This window comes from Trachurus trachurus (genome assembly GCF_905171665.1).
Source record: "Trachurus trachurus genome assembly, chromosome: 6".
Taxonomy (NCBI): Eukaryota; Metazoa; Chordata; class Actinopteri; order Carangiformes; family Carangidae; genus Trachurus; species Trachurus trachurus.
This window is the reverse complement of record NC_139897.1, coordinates 16,615,338-16,635,938: the sequence shown is the minus strand read 5'-3', so window position 1 is coordinate 16,635,938 and position 20,601 is coordinate 16,615,338. Positions and strand designations below refer to the sequence as shown.

At 42.2% G+C, this 20,601-nt stretch overlaps 1 protein-coding gene across 4 annotated transcripts in view; it reads right to left on the bottom strand.

Annotated features, from left to right (window-relative positions):
* Positions 1-20,601, bottom strand: part of LOC310988049 (transcription factor Maf-like) — a 42,777-nt gene that overhangs the window by 2,670 nt on the left and 19,506 nt on the right. The window contains exon 3 of one of the 4 annotated variants that reach the window (XM_083974541.1): positions 11,507-11,729. The exons of 2 other annotated variants lie outside the window; for them this stretch is intronic. The gene's annotated coding sequence lies outside the window, so the exon portion shown is untranslated. Of the gene's footprint in view, positions 1-11,506; positions 11,730-18,436; positions 18,516-20,601 lie in introns of those variants that run through there. One more of the 4 variants, XM_083974542.1, reaches the window with a different exon arrangement.

Here is a 20,601-nt window from a genome sequence, read left to right as displayed (position 1 = left end):
TCTGAGCCCATCGATGACGACTCTGTAAAAGTGGAGCTGTAGAAAACAGACGGAGCGTTTGAGGAAGTCTTCGATTGGAGGGGCGGACTCAAGACACAAAGGAGAATCTCCAGGAGAACAACAAACAACCAGACATCTGTGTGGCTGGACACTGCAGTGGCAGATCCATGAGTGTGTGTGCCTGAGTGAGGAGGGAGGGTCCTGCCTGGCTTTCATACAAAGTCCTATTGATCAGGCTGTATCGGAATAATCTGATAGCTAATCAATAAGCTACACTTCCTCTCAGCGAGCGGGGCGGAGAGTGAAGCACCGCTCTCACAGGAGGAGGACCTTGATCCTTTGACCCAACGGTCTAGGGCCCCGCTCGCACACACTTTCTTCTTCTGCCTCTCATCAGGTCTCGGTCTCTTTATCTCCCTCTTATAATAACAGAACAAGACAATATAATAACTGAAAGCCGGTGTAAACCAAATAACCAAGATACATTAGAGTGCTATTTTAATTAGTTGGATTTATAGTTGATTTTCTCCCTTCACTGAGTTTATTTCAATTTGGGCAGTAATTGTTTACGACTGACCATTTCATTTTCCATTATTGTTTTTATTTCTTCTTGTGATTAATTTCACCTCTCAAAGAATAATTATGAGAGGATTGATTTGATTATGCCTTTGTTCTGCTCCTATTGGCTCCATTGACTGAGGGAATGCCATGTTGCCATTTCGAGCGGATATATTTAATGATCACAATCAATGTTAAAGCTCTCTCTAGACTCAACTAACTCAATAAATATCTGCCAGGAGGAAATTTACCATCTAACTACAGCAGGCAATAAAGTCTTGCTTCCTGTTCCCCTCCCTCTTCCCTGCTCTTGTTCCATCTCCCTCTTTTTGAGGATGACATTGTGATTAAAACTGTTGATCAATTTTCATTAAGTACCACTGTAGAATCGATGAAAATATTATTTCCTTTCAATAACTGCACATGTGCTCTGCTTGCAGACCGCTTTTTTCTTCTTTTTCTTTTCGGACAGAGCCTAAGATTATATATTTTTCAATAACTGTGAGCAGACGAAAAATTAGCTGATCGTTCCCCCAGACGCATCTGTTCTAAATTAGTACATTTTAATAAAAAAAAAAACTTGCTTGTCAAAATAAAATCTCTTTTTTTATATGTTTTATCATAAAAATCAAATTTAATTCACTTACAGGATGACAAGACCAATATAGCTTATGTGTATGTGTGCATGATGGTGTGTGTGTGGGTGTGTGTCAGGTAAAGATGTAAACAGTGAGGTTGCCCCATCTCACTGTGCCGGATGTACGTCTGTAACGAACCAGTAGCACTAAAATAGACATCCCTCACTGTTTGGCACGCTATTAAAACAACACGCTGCTCAGAAACACACAGCGAATAAGGTGTGGAGGACAGGAAGTGAAGCTTTTTAAATGGTTTTCTCTGCATATGATGATAGTTTTCTATGATGAATATACTGGAGTTGTTGGCACATGCAACAAAGTATTTGTTTCTCCCCACTTCAGTCTTTTGCTTGCTCTTTTATTTAAAAAAAAAAAAATCTTAGAAGCAGCATTGATAACATTTGGATCCAGATAGCTGTGATTCACTGAGCCTGTTCACTATCAAATGCACTTATTTCCCCCTGTAGATCTGCTTGTGCAATCTATAACTTTCTCTGTTTTTATTGAAGTCTCAACACGGCACCTTTGAGGAAATCCTTCCAGCCCCAAATCCCCAGCGTGTCCTCACCGCTAGACAGCATGACCTTGTAAACCCTGAGTTATTTTACTCACCCATTGTGTGAAGATAGAAAGAAAAGAGAGGGAGAGGGAGGGAGAGAGGAGGAGTGGAGGGATGGGGGGTAGAGAGAAAAAAAAGGAGCTCCTGCCTGTCACAGCTTTCAAACACAAAGAAAAATGGGCACTTGGGCTGAAGTACAATTATTAGCCCCTGTCCACAGATTCATCACACTATAGAGAGGGAGGGAGGGGAGAGATAGAGGGAGGAGCGGAGCAAGAGGTGGGGTGGAGGAAGGTAGAAAACGAGCTGTATAGGTGTGAGCGGAGCCGTACACAAGATGGAGAGACAATGAGGAGAAAACACAGAGGAAAAAAGAAAATAGGGCTGTTAAAGTGCGAGGGAAAACCGAGAGCAAGCCAGGCGGAGTGCGAGGTGAAGCATGGACAGCCACGGCAGAGTCGGGAGAGAAAAGCGGAGGAGGGAGGTTTAGGGAAATAAAAGAGTGAGAAAAAGAGAAAGAGCAAGGCAGAGGTAAAGGAAGGTAAAATGAAATAAGAGGATTTGTCAGGCCAGTGGTTGGTGGCAGTAATAAAGCCTGCTAATCTGAGGGAGAACGCTTGGCTGCTCACACACTGACTCTCTTGACGCCCCACTTTACCACCGGGCCAAGCCAAGGTCACACACACACACACACACACACACACACACACACACACACACACACACACACACACACACACACACATACACACATGTGATCATGCCAGTCCAAACACACACACACATGTGAGTTCATGCATGTTCTCAGTCTGTCCCACCTCTCCAGTGTGTATTTTGTGTGTGCTTTTGACTCGAGCTTCCTCCCCTCCAGGTTCTGACCTCAGTGCTCTGAACACACACCTCATTTTCTCTCTCACCTTTTCCCCCCACGTCTCTCGTTGTCTTGTTAGGCATCATCTCTACCAAAACCCACCGCCCCCCACTGCCCCTACTACCGCGAGCCATGTTGATTTTGAAATCTCATTTTTCTCTGTTTCTTAACTGGCTCTGCTGTGAGAATCAATACCTATCAAAACCATTACATAAATACATCTGTCACAAGCAGATAGTGGAATAGGGATGTAACGTGTCTGGTTAGGCCACCATGGGGTGAAAGGAGATATGTGTGTGTGTGTGTGTGTGTGTGTGTGTGTGTGTGTGTGTGTGTGTGTGTGTGTGTGTGTGTGTGTGTGTGTGTGTGTGTGTGTGTGTGTGTGTGTGTGTGTGTGTGTGTGTGTGTGTGTGTGTGTGTGTGTGTGTGTGTGTTCTTAGAGGACAGCCAGTGTCGTTTTGTGTGACCAGGTGTGTCGGGCGGAGAGAGAGGTTGTTATTGAGCTGTGGTAAATGACGCATAACCTGGTGCACCACTTACTTAGCCCCGGACCCCTGCTCTCTGTGTCTCTTTTTTTTTGTCAGTTGCTGTGTGTGTGTGTGTGTGTGTGTGGTCTGTATTATTTCTTGAAGACAACAAGTTTTCCTGGCCAATAGCCAGATGGTGGTCTGGGCATGGTTGAAAATGTTCGGTTTCAGCAAAGGAAGACAAACTTCTCAAATGTTAAATTCAAACTAAACTTTGGCGGATGTAAAAAGAAAGACGCTCTCATAAATAGTCAAAAAATATTGAATTTTAGTTAATGAATGATCAGATATTTGATTACCAGTTTTCTCCTGTCTCTCCTATTTAGAGCAGAAGTTTGTATTTTATAAAAACTAGAATTACCGTCTCTGTCCAGACTTACTGTATAACAGTTGTAGTGACGGCTTTGAAGAAATGTAATAAGTGTATTTCATTATTATTTGCAAATGAATTGTTGCGTTACCAAAGGCATGATCTGTGAGGTCACAGTGACCTTGACCTTGGACCACTATCAGCTCATCATTTACGTTTGTGCCAAATCTGAAGAAAGCCGAGTTCATGGGAGTAACTAAAAACACAAATACCTCTGATCTTGGCTGTTGTCAACACATAGGCGATAGAAGAAAAAAAAGTATTGTATGAGTGTTTTTCACTTTTTCTTGGACCACTTTCTTGTTTGATTATTTTCCCCTCATCATCTTTTAGTGTCCTCATTGGCATTTTCACACATCACTGTGCTGACAGCAGACTCAAGCTGTGATTGACTGTGTGATGCAGTTTTACATGTCATGCTGAAATAGCACAATAACCTGCACATGGATAATCACCTCATTGAGAAACGCTCCGGCCTCTCTCCACTCACAATTACTATTGTGTATTTGATCATATAACCACTCTCCAACAATGCACTTAATGGGCTTATTGGCAGCCGACCAGAACCTGCTTGTAAATAAGCCTGATGGTGTTTGATTCTAATAAATTAGGCTCATATATGCAAACACGGTAAAATCATAACAATATCCAAATGTGTGTAGGCAGAGGAGGGGTGGTGACAGGCGGAGATTTATGCTGCTACCAATTGGCCGGCCTCATCACTCACTCAGCTATCTTCAACTTTTTTTATTTGTTTAATTTCCAAATGTGATTGCTCCACCACTCCTGCTCGCGCTGATAAATGCAAAGGATCATGGGTAGAGGAGGCCAAGATTAATACGCATAATTTTTCAACTGGACCAATCCAGAAAAAGAAAAGAAAGGAATGTGCTAAGAGCGCTGAGGAGGAATAAAAGCTCATGCCTGTCGGGACATGACGTAACTGAACATTACAGCGGTACATTTTCTCTCTGTCTCTCTCCCTGATTGGGGCTGTTTAGGTGAAAAACCTTTTAACCGTATAAAACACTGAGCCAAAATACACAGCAGTGGAGAAACGCAATGACCTCATAGCTTCATCTCTGTCATTTATTTACCTGCATAATGTGAGTTCCCACTATTTTACTATCTTTTCGGTGAGATACACCTCCCCTGTGGCTACTGAAGGTTACACACACACACATATGGTGTTGTTAAAGTCTAATAGAAATATATTCATTCTCACTTTGATTCAACCTCTTGGACAATGAGAGACACCTACAGTACTGAAAGAGTTACGCAAACAGTAAAACATAAAATTTGCACCAGATGTAAAAAATTAGAGGCAATAAATCATGTTAAACAGCAATAAATTTAATTAGCGATAAACAAATTTAGGATTAAGTAAATGGGGTAAAAGTCTGATTAACCCTAAGCCACACCTGCCAATATTGCCTGTCACCATAACAACTTGATTTATAAGAAGATTGGCTGTTTTTTTTTATGAAGCATCAATGAGAAAGTCTGCTTTGTGTGTGTGTGTGTGTGTGTGTGTGTGTGTGTGTGTGTGTGTGTGTGTGTGTGTGTGTGTGTGCTATAAATGGAAGGCAGAAGAGTCACCTCTCAAAAACACACTCGCATACCTACGAGATTAATTACAAGTACCGTGAATCACTGTGCAATTAATTAACTCATCCTTAGTAATGAGTGTGCGTGTATGTGTGTGTGTGTGTGTGTGTGTGAGGAGAGAGAGTCTGTGTGTGAACTGTGCGTACTGTGTGTCACACAGACAGCCCCTCCATCTCTCCACCTCTCGCCCTGTCCCCTCTCTAATTGCTTCCCTCTCTATTAAAATGCAGTCTGCTGTGACATCACTCAACCCTCTGTTAGAGCAGGCCAGGGCACTGAACAAACCACACACACACACAGACACACAGACACACACATGTGCAGTTTATTTTATAGAGTGGATTGTGTGGATTTTAGGGAGGATTTGAGAAGCTGAGAGAAAACAGGAGAGATTCTGTCTCGTCCAAAGTGAGACAGGAGTCAGACTGGGCTGAGTCAGAGTTGAAGCAGCAGCAGCAGTCGACAGAGAGCTGAGCTTAAAGAGTTGAGGTCCCACAGGAAACTACGGTGGCCCTAATGATGCATCAAATCTGTTGTGCCACAGCCAGAAAGCCACAGCTTTCATATCTGATGTCTCCCTGCTTGTGTGTACTGTGTGTGAGTGTGTGTGTAGGTGTGCATGCGCAACCGGAAGCTAATGGAAACACTGACGATACAAAAAGCTTTATTTAATTTTTTTTTTTTTGGATGGCTGGATGAAGATGAAATTAATTATACTTACAAAATGAGTGATTGACGTTTCAGTTTAATATTTCCAGTTTTTATTTTTAGATGCAACAATGTGAGACAGTTTGAAAGAAAGAACATCACTTTTATGGTTGTATTTATGGTCTTTGTGATGTTATATACAGTATATTATTGCTGTAAACTTAAATGCAGCTGGTGTAGGAGATGGTTAACGCCTATACTTGGTCCAGCTGTGCACTAGGTTTATATCACCCCAAAAAACTCACTAAGTCCCCTTATAAGAAACTGTTTGTGCCAATTTATTTTAAAAGAGCTTCGGATGATGGAGAGGCTCAGACCAGTCGCAATATGATCAGTCAGTCAGTGATTATGCAGGGCTCCTTATTAATGTGGAAATACAAAATGAAGTGAGGCAGAAGCTGATTTAACCTTGTTCTCCTCTGTTATGTACCAGTGTGTATGTTGTTTGGCAGGTAGCGTATTCTCTGTATGGAGTAAATACAAACCACTGTACATATATACACATACAGTAATAGTGCATGTCGGTCAAATACAAAAATGCATCAATGGAGGTGGTTTTTATTCACTGTTAGATCCTCATTTGGATTCATCCAAATCAGAGGTGAAAAACATGACAATAAAGCTGCAGCCAAACGTCCCATCCCCACTCTCTTTCTCTCATTCTCTCTCTCTCAGAGCTAATCTGATTGGTGCATAAATCATGCTGACATCAGCATGGGTGGAAGTTGGCCTACTCCTACACACACACACACACACCCACACCCACACACATACAGAGCAGCAGCGTGCACCACAGTGATCATGAGGACAGTGGATAACAGATCTCTCTTTTATCATTCCCTGACTTTCCCTGACATTTAAAAAGCCATTAACACCACTGAGATTCACCCTCGTGTACATTTCATATGGAAGCACCGCCTAACACACACACGCATGCTCCTTTCGTACAGACACACACACACATGCGTTCTTGCCACTCACTCACAGGGTTTCTACACCCCCATGTGTGTGGGAATGATCTCAGTGATAACACAAAGCCCAAATGACACAGACAGAGCAGTGAATTATACCTTAATAAGCTTTTCACACCTCCTTTTCTGTAAGATTAAAGCAAAGAGATCCAGCCCACTGCTGCTGTATTTTAACAGTGGTAAGACACAGCTAGTGATACGTTTATTGATCCCTCGTTGAAATCAGTGAGGTTTGGGTGGACATTGATATCCTGATGAGAATGCAGTCCCTCCCCCCTCTGACCCCCCCACCCTCCACCACCCACCCCGGCTTGGTGACAAATGGACAGTAAGTGGCTGTTGTCTTGGAGTGACTGCCTTTGTGAATGGTAATTATCCACCAATTCAGCCATATATAAATGGGTATACTGTAAACACTAACAGCATAATAGTATTTACTGCTGAGCACTGTATTAATTTATGGCCCATTATTGTAAAGCCCATCGTTACAATGTGAAGGAGCATTTATTGTAATCAGAGGACTGATACACTGAAACACTGCTAATGTATGTAATGTACTCACGCAGTCTGCCTGACAAAACCGTACAGTAGCTAATGCAGTGAATGACATACGGCCTGACTCTCTGTTGTTAGCATTTATTAGCAGTGAGACGAAGCCTGAGAGTGAAACAGCAATCGACTAATTATACTCCATTGTGTCTGCGTGGAAAACAAGAAGCCAACATGCTCCGCAGTGATACAATGGTCACCCCACCATTTAATCTGCAGGATGTTAACATGAAACTGAACCTAAGTGTTGCGGCTCGACGGCTGCCTGCAGTATGAGTCATGACTAGCAGTGATATACAGCAGATACAGATATTGAGCTCAGTTATTTAAATGCATGTTATTGTAATTCTGTAGATGGCAGAGGCACTTTTGGTGATTATGGATCGGACCTTTTTAAACTGCTCTCAAAATGTCTCTAAATCTTGCAGCACCGTGGGGCAAACAGAGATGTTTAGAAGACAGGCGCCGTGTTTGCATTTGGAAAGTCAGGACAGAGAGAGGAGAGACAAAGTCATAGAGGGCTTTAAGGGAAGGTTGACTCTTGGTTAAGGATGTGGGGGTCATGGGAGATATATAACCAGCATATTCAAAGATAAAAGGAGGAAAATTACATGAGAGAAGAGATGGGAGATGAGACATCTAATGCCAAGGACAGAGGGGAAAATACTGCACAGGTTTGATTTCTGTAAAACACTCATAGAGGAGTGTTTGTAATTCTGTGTTGGAAACAACAGCTGAACTCTGGCTTAATACTGAGTGAAATAGAGAAATAGGAGGAAATGGTGGTGGAGGAATGGATGTAAACAAAGAAAGTCCCATTCTCTCTATCATCTCCTATGAAGGTCTGCTCAGCTGAAGATATGGCACTGACAGTTTCACTGGCTCTTAGTCGCACTTTTAATGCTGCAGGCCAAACAGCTTGCGACTCCAGATAGTAGGTGTACTTACTCACATCTGTTTTCATCAAGTGTGAGAAAGTTTGGCATTAATTCACATCTCTGATATTAGAGTTTCCACTTGCACTGATACGCGGCTGCGTTTTATCTTTCCTCATGAACATAATGAGCTCAAAGACTGAAGATGCTCCCCCCCAGAGTGATGCGCTGTTTGTCATTCCTTCTCCGCTCAACTTCTGTTTTGTCTATCATCCTCCTCTGTGCATCATTTTGTATTCGGTGCACTGTTTTACTGTAGTGTCTGGTCTCTGTTGTGCTTTGTTGCAGAGGAGTGTAATGCACTGGGTCTCACCCCGTGTCCATCACTCTGCCTGCTGTAAGTCAGGCAGGCAGCCAGACAACCTCCCACCAGAGATAAATAGATGAATGGTGGGATTTGGAGGAGATGCACAACAAGAGGTGGGGAGGCACTGCTATGACTCAAAGCACTGGAGCTGCGTCCAAAGTGGATTCGAAAATTGTTTAGAGGAGGGAAGAGAGACAGAAGCTGAGAAAGAAGAGGGGAAACAGAGAAAGAGAGGTGAAGTGTTACAAAGATATAATCATGAATGGCTATGAGGGAGGAGTGAGCGAGTAGGTGAGAGATGGAAAGAGACCCACTGAGTTATGTGAGAGAGTGAGTGAGTGAGATTGTGAGAAAGGAGAGAGAGAGAGAGACACAGAGAGAGAGAGAATGGCGAGACAGACAGGATGAGTTATAGACCCAGAGAGGGAGAGAGAGCTTTCACACATGGAGACAGCCTGGTGATTTAGGGCTAAAGGACACTGAGACAAGCTCTGCTGCGAAAGGTGATAGACCTAAAGAGTAGTAACAGATCCACTGCAACAGTGCAGCAAAGACTGTGAGAGCACTGGAGCATCTGTGCCTCCTCCCTTATCTTATCTACGCAACCATTCATGCACCGCGAGTTATGAAGACAAGAGCATCGGGAGAGCACTTCACTGTGTGAAAGAGACACTTTCAAACGAAAGCAGTAAGCACATGTTTATCTCCTGTATCAGAATGAAATGATAAAACATGCATATGGTGAAAGAAAACAAATGAACCACTAAGAACAACCAGCCCTTCAGAATATACAAGACAGGCAATTTAGTTTCTGCCTAAAACACATATGACCAAGTTATTCTTCAGATTAGTATGACATTTAGGCACAGCGTTAATGACCAGGAATGATCAAGGTCATAGTTAAAAGAGAAACAGCTTGCTAGTTTTGTAATGCACTTCAAAGTTTCAGGACTTGCAAGAGAACAAAAATGAATACATAAAGTCCAGCTTCAGAAATCACAGATTCAACTATGCGTACAATGCCATTTATGATGTCTGTTATTAGAACAGCTCTGGCAAACTTGAAAACTGAACTACTCCTACAGTAACTATTTTGTTAACCAAGACAGTCCAACCTGAGACAACCCTGGTGACATACTGTATTTGGAGTTGCTTTTTAGACTCTAGAGCCACACGAGACAGAGTAAAGCTCTTGCTCCTAAAGCTCTTTCTTGACTGATGAGTGTAAACTTTGTTTTTAGGGTGCACCCTTTAAATTTGGGGAAAGATCCCCATGTTGCCTATGGCATGTGAGCTGCAAGGTACAGTACGTACGTTGTATATCTGCTGTACCTGTTCACTGCAATGTTTACCAAGCATTTAAAACAATGACTGATGCTTTTTCTTATTTTTCTGGCAAGGTCAGCCCCACAACTACAGCTGGAGAACAGAGCTCATACTCAGTCAGTTTGTAAGAAGACGGCACTTTAATCGCCGCAGGTATTTGTATGGCAACACGGTCCTGTCCATATTTGGGCAGTGTGAGGCGGTCACTAATCCATCTGACCTTCTGGCTCATTTGCATGCGCTGCCGCCCCCACCCCTCCCACCCTGACTGAGAGATGCCATGACCTTTATTAGCTAATTAAGAAACATAACAGAAATAAACCTGACAGAATGGGAATGGACATGCGTGTGCACACACACACACACACACACACAATCACACACTCTCAGGGTGGTTGCCGACAGAATGAGGATGGGGAGACAAAGCAGCAGACAGGGGGCAGACTGGAAAAAAGACCGAGTGCAGAGAAATTTGGCATTCATCAAATGGAAACAACCGCAGCTAACACGTCCACATACAGCTGTGTGCAAATTCACTATTTCGGCCTTTTAGAAGTGTTACCACACATGCACTCACACACACACATCTTAATCGTTACATTTGCCAGCAGGCATTCAAGCATTATAGTATTATAGAAGTAGTTTCTCTTAATCACATACTGAGCTCCTTTAAATCTCTGTGTGCTGGAATAAGAGAAGTAAATCTCTCTGTCTCTGCTGTCTGCTGCCACTTAAGTGTAGTCGGCCTCTTGTTCTCTCCTCCCTCTCCCACTAAGGACTCATAATAAGATGCTAGACCCCTCAGGCTATAGGAGGAGGTGTGTGTGAGTGTGTGTGTGTGTGAGAGAGAGAGAGTGTGTGTGTTCCCTCACACCACAGACAGACGGCAGCAAGACAAACTAGAGTGTGTGAAAACAAACAAATACAAAAATCCAGTGTGCACACAAAACAATTGTAGACAAATACGTATATATACTCATTTGCATTTACAAGTGCATAACACCTATGCACATTCACATGTATGCACAGATCAGACACACACAAATGCACACTGACTCACAAATTGTGGGTGTTATCTCCCACACCTTTCCATCATTCACTGTGTGTTAATCTGAGTCGTAATCTGCAGAGTGGGCAGATTATCATCTGACAAGCACCATTTTGAGGAACGTAGAATTACGCAATCAGCTCCCCTCCTACAGTATATCACAGGGCTGAACATGCAATGGAAACACACACACGCACATGCACACAGTAACTCTTTCTTTCTTTCTTTCTTAAATTGTCTCTCCATCATTTTTATAATGTGCATTTTCACAAAATCACATAATTTACTAAACTTGTCTTGACCTCTATTGTGATCCTCAGATACAGGGACTGGAAAGAGAACTAGAAAAAAATTAAATCCTAAATTAAAACTTTAATTTCAAAACACCTGCCCTCTGTTTCTATGACACCTTCAAGGAAAATGAGCGAGGCGAATGAAGGAAGGTGAGAGACTGTATGATCTGTTTATTGAGAGAAATTGAAAGACATGAATGAACAAGTGGAAAAAAAGAGACAGACTGAAAGCTGTGACTGCTCAGTGCTATAGCGTGTCAGTCTGTCTCTGTCACCATGACAGGTCGGCAACATGGGGGAACTGCGAGCAGCTCGGCCCACACTGCTGCACACAGAGGCTTCACACACTGACAGACAGAGCCAAGGGCTGTCCTGTCCACAGCACATCACAGTCTGTGGTGAAGCCCTATAGTCTGAGAGCCTGTCTCACTCAAAGCAGCCCACCCTCCTGTCTCCTTCACCTGTGTGTACACAGAAAACATTTCACTGCAAAATGAGTGTGACAAGCTGCACCAGCTCCAAACAACTGGAAAATGAAGGCTGAGAAACTAAAAAATGAAACTGAAACTCCTTGAATTAGATTTTTGTCAACTGCTAGGCAGGACACCAGAGACTTCTGTACGTCTGTAACTAACTGACTCCTGTTACACTTTGTTTTCCAGCGTCACAAAAAGGAGGGGCTCGTACACTGTTACTTCAGTTTTGCCTCTGGAAGCATAATCTTATTATTATTATCACTATTTTAAGTTCTATTCATCTTTGACGCCTACCAGTGATAGGCCGACTGTATTGAGTTACCATTTCATTATAAAGCTGTGTAACAGCTTTTTTTTGTTTACAATGCCTTCTAGTAGCGTGTAGATGAGGTGTGATGGGAAAGTTTTCAGTGATTGTGTAACTGTGGGGAGTTTACAGACATCGAAGGAGTGGAAGACGAGCAACAATGTAGAGGAAGCTCAGGGAGAGGCCGGAGGTGACAAAAGGTAAACTGTGTGTTTTTTGTTCAGTCAAGTTTATTAGAGGGAAAACTGCAGGTTCAATAGACCATGATATTTTTGTCCACATGCAGCTGTATGATTCACAGGTGTTACCAATAACATCACTGATTAGATCTGAAGCCCATTAGAGCTAATTAGTAGCACCTGTGATTTTCACCTGCAACGTCAGAGTCAATGTCTGCTGTGGAAAAAACATGTAAATCTAATCCATTTGAGAATGATAAAGAAATCTCGCATAATAATAAAATCAGATTTCCTGTCAAGCTTTTAAAAGGAAGCAAGAGAGAAAATGATGAAGATGCACTGAACTTCATTTATCCCTGACAGGAGTGGTTCATTGCAGTGGCACATGCACCTTAAAATGTTGGTTGTACTTTTGATACAGTGTATGTCCTGTCTCTCCCTCAGTGTCCCCATGTGTCCGTCTGTGTGGGCTTCCTCTGGCTCGCTGTTTGTTTGTATTTGCCACTCTGCCTCTGTGGTGTGATGGCTGAGCCTGTGATTTCTTTCTTTTTTCTTTTTTCTCTTTTTTTATCCTCCCAACATTCCAGTAAATACCCAGACAAAACGCAACGCATTTCGAGGAGCCTCAGGCCAGGGCAATCAATCAGGGAGAAAACAACACAGAGATCAGGCTGTTTCTGCTCCATAAAACAGCCTTCAGAACAACAGCAGCCATTCAATGTCTAGGATGTAGAATTAATACTCTTGCTTTCTCTTGCTGCATTTTTCCCCCACCATCCTCCCTCTCAATCACTATATCAAAAACTGTCACAAATCCTGCGGTGAGAGCTGTAAACAGTATTTGTGACAGAGCGGCTTCTTTACAGTATAATTTACCCAGCGGGTTGTCGACACAACCAGTTGAGCGCTCCCTCAGAAATCTTGGTTGGTCGGATGAAAGGCAATGAATCTGTAACGACTCCAAACCAAGACCGGAGCTTGAATCCTGAACCTCTGTAACCCAATGAAAGTCAGCAGAGTGTTTTCTTTACTTACAGGCTATAGGATCAGGGATAATGTTGTATAAATATTTGATGGTTTCCTAGCAGGGTCTTATATGGCTGAGAGAGTGCAGCATTAAGTGTGATGATCAAGGAGAACTTCAAGGCATGCTTTCACACACGCCAACACAGAAACAGCACTGCAAGCATGCAATCAGGTATGGCTAACATATACATTAACGACGGTGCACAAACAAACACACACACATGCGCGCACACACACACATGCAGCATATTCCGCTTTGTGTGTCTGTCTCTCTCTGCACTGCATTGGGTTTCACTTTCTGCATGTGCTTGGTTTACAAATGTTGATCATGTCTCGCTGAGCTTGCAGTGAAAAGGCAGATTCTTTACATCTTTGAGACCTCTGCCACTCTCACACAGCAACTTATTATGCTTTTGATGGAAACTGTGGAAAAGCTTTGACTTGCCCGAAGGGGCTACAAACATCAAGGCCAGTGTGAAGTTTTGTTAATGTGCTCTACAAGACAAGAAAAGCATTTTTGCTCCCGCTCCAACTTTGTTAAAATTGGTTATTAAAAAGATTGTTAAGTATTTCCTCTAAGATATAAAGAGAATAGCGCTGCCAAAGAGAGTGTGTTAAATTACTGAGCTGTTATGGCTGCCCCCACTAAAAGAAAGTATCCAAATTTTTCTCCATCCAGCAAGTGTGAAATGTCAGCTGTTGTATAATCTTACAGCGATCAAATCTACAAGGAGCAGAGAGACAAAGAGTGTTTTTCTCCTTCAGAGGCATATGCAGATGGCAGCTGATGTATGATATTAACCTTTGCTATTATAACTCCTGTCTATACCCCCCCACCCCCTCTCACACACATGGCATACTAAACATATTGATCTACCCATAGAGAGTCAGCCCTGTCGTTCCTCACCCTCTCGGAGGGTGTTGTTAGGAAATGATGCAAAATTGTCACATATTTTATTGAGAAAGTCACGATGTGCGCTACTACAAGTGTGTGATAACTATTCCTGAGCATCCCAAAGTAAGTAAACCTGCCACACGTGCAGTGCTCTTCACACAAATTAATTTGATAAATGTGTCAGTCCTCGAGCATTTTCTTCGGTTTGGATTGCTTGTCAGTGGCAACGTTTGTTAGACAAATGGCCTCCTCGGTTTTAATATCGCTCCTCTCTTTGTCTACTGAATTGTCAGTTTTAGCAAGGAGGGGGGAAAAAAGAGCAGAGGGAGGATGAGAGAGGAGGCAAAGTATAAAAACAAATTGGCGCAGAGGGATGAGAGTGAGATATCAAAAGAGTGGATGGTGAGGGATGAATGAAATAGAGTATCAGACATGCTGTGGTCTCTGAGGTCAGGGTCTATATCACTCTGCTTCTGAAACAACAACCACCACAACAAACACCAGGGAGCCAACCAATCTAGGCTACTGCATTGTTCACTATCTGCTGAAGAAAACAGCTCGCTCTCTGTCTTACTCTCCCTCTCTCTCTTTCTTACACACACACACAAAATCACTTCTCACTGTTCATATCTGGAGAGAGAGAGAATAGAGCGTGTTCCTTATTGTCCCCTTAGTGGTGATGTGGGGGTGTGTGTTAGGGCTTGATTGTTACTGGTTTACATAAGGGTATTAAACTCTAGCATAGCCCTATCTATCTGAGCCAGGCAGATATATTTGTGTTGTGGCTCCTTTATGCATTTGTTATTTCCAAAGAGGATTGGGATGCACCAGTGGAAGAGAGGATAGATAGCCTGCTGATATTACCCTCTTCCTCTCCCTCGCTTCCTCCTTTTTCCTCTAAAAACCAAACTTGTGTGTTTGTGAGTGTGTATATGAGTGATTAGCGTTTTGTGTGTGTGTGTGTGTGTGTGTTTGCGTTTTGCCTCCGGAAACAAAAGCGGGTAATTAATTAAAGAGAAGTGCACTTTGGCACCATTGTCCTGTTCAACAACTCTAACAGTGCTCAGCAAAACAGCATTCAGTGATATTACTCTTAATAATAGCTGTTCTTTCAATCTGAAATGGTCTGAAATTGGGGATGTATTAGCCAACAATGTGTAGATGCATTTAGCTAAACCATCATAATATGTGGAGTCTATTTATGACTTAAAGAACATATACGGTAGGAGTATATAGCAAATGGGGAAATTACATTACAAGTAAATCTATAACTGTCAATACAGATCAAAGATTCCTTTCTGTTTCTTTCTACTTCTACTTTACTACATTTCAGAGGATATTGTTCTGTTTTTTAAACCATTAAAAAGTCACATCCACTTGATTGTTTGTTGTTTTACTGGAAGTTTTACTCCTGACGAGATGCCCATGTATAAAATATAGAAAGAATGACGAGGTAAAAAAAAACAAAAAACAAAACAGGTGTAATACAACAAAGCATGTCTTATTAGGAGTAGCTGTAATTATTGACAAAAGCCCTAATAAACACTTGAAATATCTTTAAAGCTGTGTACAAGCACATCAAGTGTGTTTTAAAGACCACATAAATAGGTGGATTAAATGAACTGTTACTAATAAAACAATAATAAAAGACCAATCTGAGGTACAGGTGCTTTTACTTTTGACTTCCATGGATAAATGTGTGCGACTGCAATGAAATTGAATGCAGGACGCACTTTTAATTGCTTTTTATACACGGTGGCACTTCTATGTTCATTTCCAAATTCTTCCACCAATAAATTTCCAAAAAACATCCAAAATTACAGCTATGAAATTAATTCTGAATGATATCTTTTTTAACGCGCAGAGGGCAGCTGTTATTTTGCGAATTCCCCAATCTGCATGTGCCTGCGCGCTTCTGAGGATCTGGCAGGAGAGGTTAAATCAAAGTGGAGTCAATAACTTCATCCCTCCCTCCTGGTCTGCTGTGCTGTGCTGCTGGGAACGCCTGCTGCTCGCTCTTTGGCTCGTGAAAGAAGAGGACAGGATGGGGTTCAACACTTTCACAAACACTAAAGGAGGGAAGAGTCGTGCTGCTAATACAGAGGATGATCTAAGACTCTGGCACACACATATCGAGACACACATTTATATACATACACACACACACACACACACATGGGTGAGAGAAAGCTTCCTCACTGTGTCTGGGAATGATAATGAGCTAAATTCTCTTTTCTCCCAACCTGAGAGCCTGAGTCCAGTCATGGCCACAGCCTCGGCTGAATCAATATCATCATCCATAATCTTTATTGTGGGATGAAACAGAGCATAAATCAGCTCAAAGCCTTTCACACATCCTTCTCTTTAGCAGACTCCAATTGCATGCAGCACTCTCCTGGGCCGACAACACTTTCTTTTCACTACAGAGCGGTTGTGTCTCCCAGAGTCTCCAGTCTCTGCAGCAGATACTCGTGCATCATATCAGATATTTGTTTGGTGGTTTTTCGATCACGCTCTGTTTTGCAGCAGACGTGAAAGGTGAGCTGAGAGTGGTCTGTTTGTGAGCAAATGAATTGTCTTCTCGTGGAGCGGGGTGATGTTTAAGTTGCTAAATCCCCCTTGGAAAGGTGTGTGTTTAAGCAGGACGGGAACGTCTGTGTGTACATGTGTCATTCCGTATCTGTGTGTGTGTGTGTGTGCTGTGTGTGTGTGTGTGCTGTGTGTGTTTCCCAGCTCTGCTCTCTTTGAGTGTGAGTGTGAGTAATGAGGTTTGGAGAAGAAAGCTTAGCCAAATCCTCTCATCAGTCTTCACTCCTTCAATACCCAATCAGCAGGCTAATTCAATACCCAATCACGGAGCTAATAGCATCCAGTCAAGAGGCGAACCAATGAGAACTCACCTAATGGACCTTGGGGAGTAACTATCTGAGCAAAAAGTTAGTGCAAAATGAAGGCAGGATTTGTTTTATCTGCAAGGAAAATGTACTGAGTGATCTCAGCTCGGTGCCCAACTACCCACCACTGTGGGGCAGGGGAAAGACATTTGTGTCTACTTAATTACGTCAAATAAATGAGTGTGATGTTGCATTCAAATCAGCAACTGAAATTAAAGACGAGATATTTTCACCAATTCCCTCCAGTATCTACGTTTAATGCTTGTTTTATTACAAAATTACAGCCTTGTTCCAGCGTTATACTACGCGCAGCTCTATGACATTTAACATGCAAACAGATTCACATCTCCCCCGCTCATTTTTCCCTCCGGAGCTGTGAATGGTGGGTGCATAAGTGCACGCGGCTGCAGGAGTGTCCCAGCCATTGTAGTGTCACAAATCCCCCCTTCCTGACATGCACTGAATAAACTGTCACAGGCGTTATATAGTGTCTCCATAAAGCCTACCATCAAACAGTTACTACCGCCACAGCTTCAGTCCACTGCACCAACAACACAAACAAATCACACTGCGGTGCATCCTGGTGTTTTCAGGTGAGTGTGTGTTGGTGTGTGTGATATACTGTAAAGTGGGGTGCATACAAGACTGTGTTTTCTGATATGATCATACACCATATAAGCTTCTATATCTTGCTCCATTGCAATCCATATTGACCTCCCTCTCTCAGCCTCCCTCACTGAAAGCTTTCCAGTGTGTTTCATGGCACATATATGGTTTCCTGCTCCTCTGTTTTCGGTCCCTGCACAGTTTTGTGCTTGGTCATTAAAAGAGCACATCAGCATTCATCACATTTATTTTGGTGGTGTGATTCCAAGGCTGATTTAACGTGGGCACTATTGTCTATCATAAAGGCAAGATGTATTTAAATCTACTTTAAAACGCAGCAGAGAAAATGTGCACATTTCTGGGCCTGCTTTGCTGTTGGTGGTGTACTTATCTTAACCTAGTAAAGACCGTGAAAAACATGGGCATAACTTCAGGTCGTTGAGTAGCTATTATGATAATACAGTTTCCTCAACAAAATATACATTTTAATATTTAAAAGTCAAGTCCTGAATATTTTCCAGAGCAACACGAACAAGCAGAGAAAACATCTCTTTTGCAATTATCCCAGATAGACTGAGGTGAAAAGCAGCTACAGGAGGTTTGGATTTTTTTTTAGCTGTAACATGTTATGGCTTTGTGGGCTATACTGTATTATGATTTTGTTTACTGATTCAAGACGGCTGTTGTGAAGAACAAATTTCTGTCCATAACCGTAGCTGCCCTGAAGCTCTGAAGATTACACACTAATGACACACTCTGCAACAGTGTGAGAGTAGGTGAGGAGGAAATTTCCCTTTAACCTTCTTCATGGCTGCATCATCTTTTATTGGTGGACAAAGTGAATCTCAGCCTCCAGCCTCAGCCCTTTAGAAATGACAATTGATTTGCAGGTTATTTCCTGCTTCCTGTGAGCTAATTGAAATAAAGTGGGACCGTAGACTCGGGCTCTGCAGCATCTATCAATACTGCAGTTGTACAAGTAGTGAGAGCCTCGTGCCTCCGGCTGTGCTTTAACCAGTCCCACAGAATATTTGTTTCCTTGGTTGGCTCATCACCCAGCCGGTATCTTGTGTGTGTGTGTTTTAGGTACACCTGGTGTATGATGACAGGAAAGTGAGTGTATATGCTCATTTGTGCCTATGTGTGTGTGTCTGTGTGCAAGTTGTGCCATCACATCAAGTCTGATACTGTGGAGCCATGCAGACTTTAGCAATAAACTTAAGGTATTGTAGTAAATATTGAGTCATATTAGACAACTCCAAAATCCCTTTAGTATACCACACACACACACACACACACTGATTAGCTCATAACGCCTTTTCCCATCAATCTAATTATGGTAAACATACTATAGATAAAAATACAGTATCCAGAGGTGCACATCTGCCCAGGCGTATGTACAGCAGGAGAGAGGGAAGGAAACAACTCGTTTCTCATGAATGGAAGGCAGCAGAAGAATAAGTGTTGGCATGTGTGCATACGTGTATGTGCAAGCTCAGGAGCTGCGTTTTATTTACTTATAATGTCCCAGCTGTCGTGAGCAGCTGGATTTTACACAGATTAAACTGGTGAGTGTATGGAATCAGATGTACATTACAGTGTATTCGCTTTCAGATAAACCACTGGAGGAATTTATCTTGAACAAGATATATTTTACAAAAGCTTTTGTCCAAAGAAACCTACATTAACTAAATGTTTTTTTCTTTCTTTTCTACTTTCTATGAATATAGCAGAAACTGCAAAAGCATTTTTCCTCATGCATTTCAAAGTATGTCTTTAGAAAACAGGAACTTAGAAAACTTGAATTTTATTTACCTTTAAATGCTGCTGAACAACAGTTTTTCCCTCTTTCCTCTTTCGGCTGCTTTTCTCTCAAACACAGTAACGATTTAAGCCGGAGTCTTCCAATGGTCTAATCAAACTCTCGTTAGACTGCAAGATACACTGAATCATCATTAAATCTATCTGCATATTACCTGTGTTGCTACAATTAGCTATGAATCTCATTTGAATCTCATTTAAATTCCTCCTATGAATCTCAATTAAACAAAGAGATTCAAACAAACAGGCCTAGCATTGGAAATGTAGATGTGCACACGCACACACACAGACACACACACACAGACACACACACACACACACACACACACACACTGCACCTGCTGTTATCATTGCTGTTGTTTTAAATGTGTTCAGTTTAATTAATTTGTGTTGATACTCAAGACAAATCCTTTACAAATCCTCATGTGGTAATTAACAATTATCGTACATTTAATAAGCACACTGAGATAATGAAACAATTAGAGAGAAACAAGCTGTTTAAAGACTGAAGCAGGGCTTTGAACTAGTGTATATGCTTTAATTGTCTTTCAGTGGTTTCCGACTTCAATGAGCTACCAGATCATAATAAATGTCCTCATAGCTAAGAAATCAAACACCCTTCAAAGCAGAATTACTAACTAATAAATTATTACTTGTAGAAAATATAAGCTTTCAGTGGTGCTGTAATGCCGAAACACAAACACACAACATTCCCTTTCTCTCTGGTGTTATCACAGGAGCCAATTAGCGGGCCCTGGCTTTCTGCTCAGGCATGTGCCAGGGGACCTATAGGGAGCCCGCGAGGCTGCGAGAGGCCTCAGGGTAGCAGGAGAATTATCACTCTTTTCATCTCTCTGTCTCTCTTGCATCCTTGCATACACACATCCACCATCTAGCTCGGAGTGAACGCCGTACAGTATATGTCCTTTCTTTCTCTCCTTCCCTCTGTCGTTTTTCTTGCTTCACAGGCCTTCAGAGCAATAGAGCGAATAAAGGGCCGAACGTCACAGCATGCAAACTCTTCAAGCTTATTCACTCAGGTAAGGGGGCTGAATCGCATGAGGTTCGATAAACATATGCATAACTATATGCATGCAGTCGATGGAGTTTATGCATAACCTCTGAACTG